The sequence below is a fragment of the Asterias amurensis genome, chromosome 11 (assembly GCF_032118995.1).
Source record: "Asterias amurensis chromosome 11, ASM3211899v1".
NCBI lineage: Eukaryota > Metazoa > Echinodermata > Asteroidea > Forcipulatida > Asteriidae > Asterias > Asterias amurensis.
Window position 1 is genome coordinate 11,459,509 of NC_092658.1, and position 9,288 is coordinate 11,468,796.

A 9,288-nucleotide genomic window follows, 5' to 3' on the forward strand; every position below is an offset into this window, starting at 1 on the left:
TTTAAAAAGAAATCCTTCTTTGTATTATATTGATTAAAATAAAATTAGAAAGGGTTCAAAACTCATTTGTTGTTTTCTTTTAACCAATGAGCATGAGCGATATGTTTTATGTTTGAAGTTAAGCAAACGACAGTACTTGCTAATCAGCAGTTTGTCACTGATGAGAGGGTTCTAATTAGTATTGTTTCTTTATTACTTCAAGGTCACACTTCAAGGTTCATCATCACAGAGTTACTCTAGGAAGGAAGAAGACAACTGGAAAAGGATTATTTTGTGACTCTGTCTTTATATTCCTGCTGTTTATCTGCTCATCGGAGAGAATACAGGTGAGACAACATTGTCATTTAATTTAAAAATATTACTGATCTTATGAAAAGCGCTTGTAACCGTTTGTAAAATGCATATGGTTAAAAAGATGTTTGAAAGAAGAATATAACAATGCACATTAATGTGCCGCATTTGCACAGTTTTTCTTATGACGTCGACTAACACAACAGGCCAACTTATGGAGTCAAAATGATCCACAAAATGGTTGAACATGTTAGTTCGCAAAGTAGAAGGAAACCACGCAATTTGGAGGCATATTCGTGTGGCTCATTATATACTACTTTTAAAACACCATATGCATTTTATAAATTAAAAAAAAAGCTTTTTATAAACCAACTTGTCTGTTCCCAGACAACGTGTCCCTTTAAAGTAAATTTTAAATACTTAATTCTGATGGTCAATTGATAGCAACAATTTAGTGTGATATTAACCTATCTGCCTTGATGAACTGTAATGCCCGGCATCATGATTGTAATATAAAACGATGCTACAGGCAAGGATACATAGTTATGTGGCTATGATTGGTCAACGAAATAATCTTATTAGAAGAATCTTTATAAAATCTTATAATAACCTGTATTGAGCAGTCTTATAAGATTCGGATCTGACTCTTATAATATTCTTATAAGACTCTTAAAAGTATTTTATATGTAAATTAGTAAGATCTTATAAGAATTACACCATCTTATAAGAAACTTTAAATAATCTTATAAGAACTTCAGAATGTCTTTTAAAAAACACTGGACACTATTGGTAATAATTGTCAAAGACCAGTCTTCTCTCTTGGTGTATCTCAACATTTTTTATGCATAAAATAAAAAACCTATGAAAATTTGAGTTCAATTGGTTGTCGAAGTTGCGAGATAATAATGATAGAAAAAACGCCCTTGTCACACTTAGTTGTGTACTTTTAGATGGTTGATTTTGAGACCTCAAATTCTAAATCTGAGGTCTCAAAATCAAATTCGTGGAAAATTACTTCTTTCTCAAAAACTACGTCCATTCAGAGGGAGCCGTTTCTCACACTGTTTTATACTTTAAACTTCCAACCATTACTTGTTACCAAGTGAGGTTTTATGCGTACAAATCTTTTGAGTAATTACCAATAGCTATTGAATAGTGTCCACTGCCTTAATAGAACACGTTGCCTTGGATCGGTCGAGTTTGTTATAAAATCGATATGGTTAGAAAGATGTTGTAAAAGTAGAAAACAATTATCTACACAAATATGCCTCGAAATTGCGTGGTTTTCATTTTACCTCGTCGACAAACACGGTCGGCCATTTATGGGGGTCAAAACTTTGACTCCCATAAATGGCCGACCGTGTTAGTTCGCGACGTAAAATGCAAACCGTGCAATTTTGAGTGATACTTGTGTGGATCATTATATTCTACTTTTAAAACATCTTTCTAACCATATGCATTTCATAACAAACGGTTTCAAACGCTTTTCATAGACCAAACCGTCCGATCCAAGGCAACATGGTCCTTTAAAAGAATCTTTTAAAAATTGTATAAAAATCTTAAAGAAGTGTATAGGAATCTTAAAAAAGTATATATTTGATTTGGGGTAAAACATGTTACACAATGCTGAACTAGGATGAAGCATCAAATTTGATTTGGGGTAAAACCATGTTACACAATGCTGAACTAGGATGAAGCATCAATTATATTTTTACATACATTTAGGTGGTTTGCTCACTGTAACCAACTGACTTCGAATACCCAGTCATTTGTTTATGTAGTTATTTTTATTCACCGAATTCCTTTCCTTATAAGTAAGTTCAATTTATTAAAGGCGTTATAGGTGTGGCGCGGAGCTATACTGCATTGGCAGCGCTGGACTAATCATTTCTGCACAAGAAGCGACAGCAGCAAGACGCGTTTTAAGTCTTCGTTCTTTCCGTGAGTTTTGGTTTACAACTGTAGTTAAATTAAGTTGTATAAAATCTTCAAGCAATTAATGTCATAGCTCCATGCCACATCCCAAACGAAACCCGCAAGCACCCTTCCGCAGAAGTTTCTGACTGGTAGAAATCCCTTTTGATGTCTCTCACTGAGTCTAATCCTCTGGCTAGTCAAACCCGTCCTTACAACTTGTCGAGTGCGAATGGAACAACATCATTCCCCATTTATTTTGCGGTAGCCTTTCTTTTATGGCTTATAGACTTAATTCTTTTGGCTCTTATGCCCCATAGCCTTCACTATATACACGATCTAAAACCTTACTAGTTTGTTGTATTAAAGTTTTGCTTTGTTTCATCAACCACTGTTTCAGTTACACCTGGAGTTTTCCAAAACCTGTTCTTTATTATTGTGTTCCTTGCCACTTGATTACATTACAACAAATAAAAATAGTTTAGTTTACATGGACCAGCTGCAAGACACTCAAATAAATTGTTAGAGAAAGGAAATTGTGACCAAAACATGTGTCTTAACCTAAGATAATTGTTTTGATTTTTTTTAATGGATATTCAGCAGTAATTACACTCTGTTAAGGAGTGCTTGTGAACTGTTGCATTTTCGAGGAATCTGGTTCTGTGCTTGTCCATTTAAATGTTTCCTTAAGATGCATTAAACATTGATTATACTCAAACACATTACAGACTAAACATAACAAAAGTAGCTTGATTTATGCCACAGCTCAAAGGCAGTGGACACTATTGGTAATTACTCAAAATATTTATTAGCATAGAACCTTTTTTGGTGATGAGTAATGGAGAGAGTTTGATGGTATAAAACATTGTGAGAAACGGCTCCCTCTGAAGTGCCATAGTTTTCGAGAAAGAAGTAATTTTCCACAAATTTGATTTCGAGACCTCAGATTTAGAACTTGAGGTCTCGAAATCAACCATCTAAATGCACACAACTTCGTGTGACAAGGGTATTTTTTTCTTTCATTAATATCTCGCAACTTTGTCCCCCGATTGAGCTCAAATTTTCACAGGTTTGTTATTTTATGTTGATATTTACCAATTGTGAAGGCTAGTCTTTGACAATTACCAATAGTGTCCACTGCTTTTAAAAGCTCGAAAAGGTCTTCAAAATTAAGCTGTGACAAAGTGACAATAATTACGCTCCCGCCACAACTTTCAGCCACTTAATTGCACGACCAATCCTAATTGGTCATCTGTGTAAACCAAACCAACACAAACTTATGTAAGCAACGCTCCCATTGGTTGCTGAATACCCAACACGCATGTGCAAAACTATTTGGCACTCCATGTAGAGCTCTGAACAGCGGTTACTACCACCCATCCCCAGGAATTAGAGCCTCCCCTATACCTACAGTGCAGCTCAGCCATACCACCCATCTCCAGGAATTTTAGCCTCCCCTATACCCACGGTGCAACTCAGCCTTACCACCCATCCCAAGGAATTAGAGCATCCCCTATACCCACAGTGCAGCTCGGCCATACCACCCATCCCCAGGAATTAGAGCCTCCCCTATACCCACGAGCAGCTCAGCCATACCACCTATCCCCAGGAATTAGAGCCTCCCCTATACCCAAAGTGCAGCTCAGCCATACCACCCATCCCCAGGAATTAGAGCCTCCCCTATACCCACAGCTCAGCCTATCTATACATATACCCAGAGCTCAGCCTAACCACCCATCCACAGGAACTAGAGCCTCCCCTATACCCACAGTGCAGCTCAGCCATACCACCCATCCCCAGGAATTAGAGCCTCCCCTATACCCACAGTGCAGCTCCTCCATACCACCCATCCCCAGGAATTAGAGCCTCCCCTATACCCACAGTGCAGCTCAGCCTAACCACCCATCCCCAGGAATTAGAGCCACCCTTATACCCACAGTGCAGCTCAGCTATAACACCCATCCCCAGGAATTAGAGCCTCCCCTATACCCACAGTGCAGCTCAGCCTAACCACCCATCCCCAGGAATTAGAGCCACCCTGATACCGACAGTGCAGCTCAGCCATAACACCCATCCCCAAGAATTAGAGCCTCCCCTATACCCACAGTGCAGCTCAGCCTAACCACCCAGCCCCAAGAATAAGAGCCTCCCCTATACCCACAGTGCAGCTCAGCCATACCACCCATCCCCAGGAATTAGAGTCTCCCCTATACCCACAGTGCAGCTCAGCCATACCACCCATCCCCAGTAATTAGAGCCTCCCCTATACCCACAGTGCAGCTCAGCCATACCACCCATCCCCAGGAATAAGAGCCTCCCCTATACCCACAGTGCAGCTCAGCCATACCACCAATCCTCAGGAATTAGAGCCTCCCCTATACCCACAGTGCAGCTCAGCCATACCACCCATCCCCAGGAATCAGAGCCTCCCCTATACCCACAGTGCAGCTCAGCCATACCACCCATCCCCAGGAATTAGAGCCTCCCCTATACCCACAGTGCAGCTCAGCCATACCACCCATCCCCAGGAATTAGAGCCTCCCCTATACCCACAGTGCAGCTCAGCCCTACCACCCATCCCCAGGAATAAGAGCCTCCCCTATACCCACAGTGCAGCTCAGCCACCACCCATCCCCAGGAATAAGAGCCCCCCCTATACCCACAGTGCAGCTCAGCCATACCACCCATCCCCAGGAATTAGAGCCTCCCCTATACCCACAGTGCAGCTCAGCCACCACCCAGCCCCAAGAATAAGAGCCTCCCCTATACCCACAGTGCAGCTCAGCCATACCACCCATCCCCAGGAATTAGAGCCCCCCCCTATACCCACAGTGCAGCTCAGCCATACCACCCATCCCCAGGATCGAATAAGAGCCTCCCCTATAGGATTACCCACAGTGCAGCTCAGCCTAACCACCCATCCTCGTGAATTAGAGCATCCCCTATACCCACAGTGCAGCTCAGCCATACCACCCATCCCCAGTAATTAGAGCCTCCCCTATACCCACAGTGCAGCTCGCAGCCACCACCCATCCCCAGGAATTAGAGCCTCCCCTATACCCGAAGTGCAGCTCAGCCATACCACCCATCCCCAGGAATTAGAGCCTCCCCTATACCCACAGAGCAGCTCAGCCATACCACCCATCCCCAGGAATTAGAGCCTACCCTATACCCACAGTGCAGCTCAGCCATACCACCCATCCCCAGGATCGAATAAGAGCCTCCCCTATAGGATTACCCACAGTGCAGCTCAGCCTAACCACCCATCCTCGTGAATTAGAGCATCCCCTATACCCACAGTGCAGCTCAGCCATACCACCCATCCCCAGGAATTAGAGCCTCCCCTATACCCACAGTGCAGCTCGCAGCCACCACCCATCCCCAGGAATTTTAGCCTCCCCTATACCCACAGTGCAGCTCAGCCATACCACCCATCCCCAGGAATTAGAGCCTCCCCTATACCCACAGAGCAGCTCAGCCATACCACCCATCCCCAGGAATTAGAGCCTACCCTATACCCACAGTGCAGCTCAGCCATACCACCCATCCCCAGGAATAAGAGCCTCCCCTATACCCACAGTGCAGCTCAGCCACCACCCATCCCCAGGAATTAGAGCCTCCCCTATACCCACAGAGCAGCTCAGCCATACCACCCATCCCCAGGAATTAGAGCCTCCCCTATACCCACAGTGCAGCTCAGCCACCACCCATCCCCAGGAATTAGAGCCTCCCCTATACCCACAGTGCAGCTCAGCCATACCACCCATCCCCAGGAATAAGAGCCTCTCCTATACCCACAGTGCAGCTCAGCTCTACCACCAATCCCCAGGAATTAGAGCCTCCCCTATACCCACAGTGCAGCTCAGCCATACCACCCATCCCCAGGAATAAGAGCCTCCCCTATACCCACAGAGCAGCTCAGCCATACCACCCATCCCCAGGTATTAGAGCCTCCCCTATACCCACAGTGCAGCTCAGCCACCACCCATCCCCAGGAATTAGAGCTTCCCCTATACCCACAGTGCAGCTCAGCCATACCACCCATCCCCAGGAATTAGAGCCTCCCCTATACCCACAGTGCAGCTCAGCCCTACCACCCTTCCCTAGGAATTAGAGCCTCCCCTATACCCACAGAGCAGCTCAGCCATACCACCCATCCCCAGGAATAAGAGCCTCCCCTATACCCACAGTGCAGCTCAGCCACCACCCATCCCCAGGAATTAGAGCCTACCCTATACCCACAGTGCAGCTCAGCCATACCACCCATCCCCAGGAATAAGAGCCTCCCCTATACCCACAGTGCAGCTCAGCCATACCACCCATCCCCAGGAATAAGAGCCTCCCCTATACCCACAGTGCAGCTCAGCCATACCACCCATCCCCAGGAATTAGAGCCTCCCCTATACCCACAGTGCAGCTCAGCCATACCACCCATCCCCAGGAATTAGAGCCTCCCCTATACCCACAGTGCAGCTCCTCCATACCACCCATCCCCAGGAATTAGAGCCTCCCCTATACCCACAATGCAGCTCAGCCATATCACCCATCCCCAGGAATTAGAGCCTCCCCTATACCCACAGAGCAGCTCAGCCATACCACCCATCCCCAGGTATTAGAGCCTCCCCTATACCCACAGTGCAGCTCAGCCATACCCCCATCCCCAGGAATTATAGCCACCCTTATACCCACAGTGCAGCTCAGCCATAACACCCATCCCCAGGAATTAGAGCCTCCCCTATACCCACAGTGCAGCTCAGCCTAACCACCCATCCCCAGGAATTAGAGCCTCCCCTATACCCACAGTGCAGCTCAGCCTTTCTAAAGGAATTAATGAAAAGAAATTGTTATGAATGTTGGATTTTGAATCATTTGTCCACTTAAATCATGACAGTTATACAATGATAAATAAACATGACATTGATGACTTGAATTATATCAACCCCGACAGAAATTTCCAGTAAGACTAGTCTCTCCTAAATTCTAAGGCATCATTAGCCTCGACCAATATGCAACAGTTGCAGTCACTCTAGAAATGCCAAGAAACTCTGAAGTCACCTTGAAAGCTGCACAAGCAAGGACAACATCAACAAGATCGCAGAATTTGGGAGGGGAGGGGCGTTTACAAAAGGGGTGGGACTCTGCAAGAGAACGGGGTAGATCTTCTCTTACACTTCGATGTCTTCGCCTTGTCTTGATCTTGAAAGGACAACTTGCATTTTCCGACCTCCACTATTGCATTCCAATAACTTTTTAAAAGTAATATATACTTTTTGTTTGGAAAAGTCAAGTTTTAATATTTATGTGATTTCTTAAAATTATTTTGTGTGTGAAAAGTCAACTTTCGAATGTTTTATTATTTTTTATTGCAAGTTGCTCAAGTGAGGGGGGGGGGGGAGGTAATAAAGGCATGAAACTGGAAATAAAAACTACTCGTTATTAGTTAACATCATTTTCAATGACGATTGAAATATTAGTTTCTGGGTGGAACACGATGGCATTAATGGTGCCTCGCAACATAATGATCAACTTAACTCTTATAAGTCTGTTCTTCCATTGTTTTTTTTTAGTTTAAGTTTTTTTTTTACGGGGCTGGGGGCTGGGGATGTACTATAGGCTACTTTAATAGTGTTACAGGAGTGTTTTGTCTGTTTCAGACTTTTTGAAACTTTTCTTTGAACTTTTCTCTTCTTTTGTTCCAATATGTCTTTGTATCAATAAAGTGGGAATTGTACTTGAGCAAACTTGAAAAGTGGAGGTCGGATTTTGCCAAGTTTTCCTTACCTGACTCCGGCGATGACTCCGGTGATTACTCCACTGTACGTCCACAAACCACAAAACCACTGACATTCAGTTCTCATGGTCTCACACTTGTACGGAGCACCTATAAATGGGACAGGTAAAAAAAATCACGATAGGCCAAACAAATTTCTCCTCTAAATCAGTTATCGGGAATAGATTCCCTAAAAATAAACTGCTTAATTCCCTCGACAAAATAATATTTTGACGGAACAAACTAAGCATTTCGAGGGAATACCATTTTCAAGAAACAATATTTCGGGGGACTTAAATGTTTTTTCCCATGGAACAAAATGAATAGTAATTCCTAAGTAATAAAATAAATTTGTGAGGAAACAAAAGATGTCCCTCTTCCTGCAACCCACCACCGAAACAGTCCCCTCAATGCCGCATGAAGCCTGGCTGGACCAGACCGGGAGCTCTCCGCTCCGGCTGGGTGGGTCTTCGCCTCGTTGTTCCCGTCTTGGTCCACTGCGCGCACCGCTGTTTTCCGGTCATTTTCCCCGAAGCTGTTGAGAAAAGCAAAAACCGTAAGTGTTACTAGTCAAAAAGAGTCAATTTCAGTACTTTGGTATTTTTAAAAGTATTCCCATGATAGTTCACAATGATCTGGGTACTAATTTTATTGAGAAATTACCTCTTTCTCAAAGAGGAGCCGGCTCTCCCAATGTTTCAACAGCTCTCCATTGCTAGCTCGTTCGAACTAAGTTTTGATACCAACAATTATTTTGAGTAATTACCAATAGTTTCCATCAGTACCTTTCAAAGACAACAATTTATACGGTGCTAGATGTGGTGAAATAATTCTAAGTATTTCTCCCAAATTAGTCTTACCCAACAAGATGTCGGTGGAACGGTGTTTGGTTTTGGTCACGAATGAAGTTTTCTCTTCGGTGGCTTACAAAACCTCGACACAGAATTAATTAATTTGCTTTTAAAAGTCTATGTAAGCCCATTATAATGGACTATAGGGTTGAACTGTGAATTTGCTTCAAATAATGTGCTGCAGTTTTTACCAAGTTTGTATCTGTGCATCACAGGCGTGGCTTGCTTTTGCTTGACAAAACGCACATGGTTCACGTGGCTTGCCTGACAAAATACACAAGGTTCTTCATTTTTTGACTAAGTTTTGCTAAGAATATCATCCTACAGTGATTCTTAAAAGTGGAACAGCATGAGCTAAAATAATTACTGAATGCACATGACCGGTTTGGGCAAGAAATGTGTATCTTTTTTTGCAAGTAAAGCTCATCAGAAAAGGGCGAAGTCCAAGTCCCACGTTGAGTT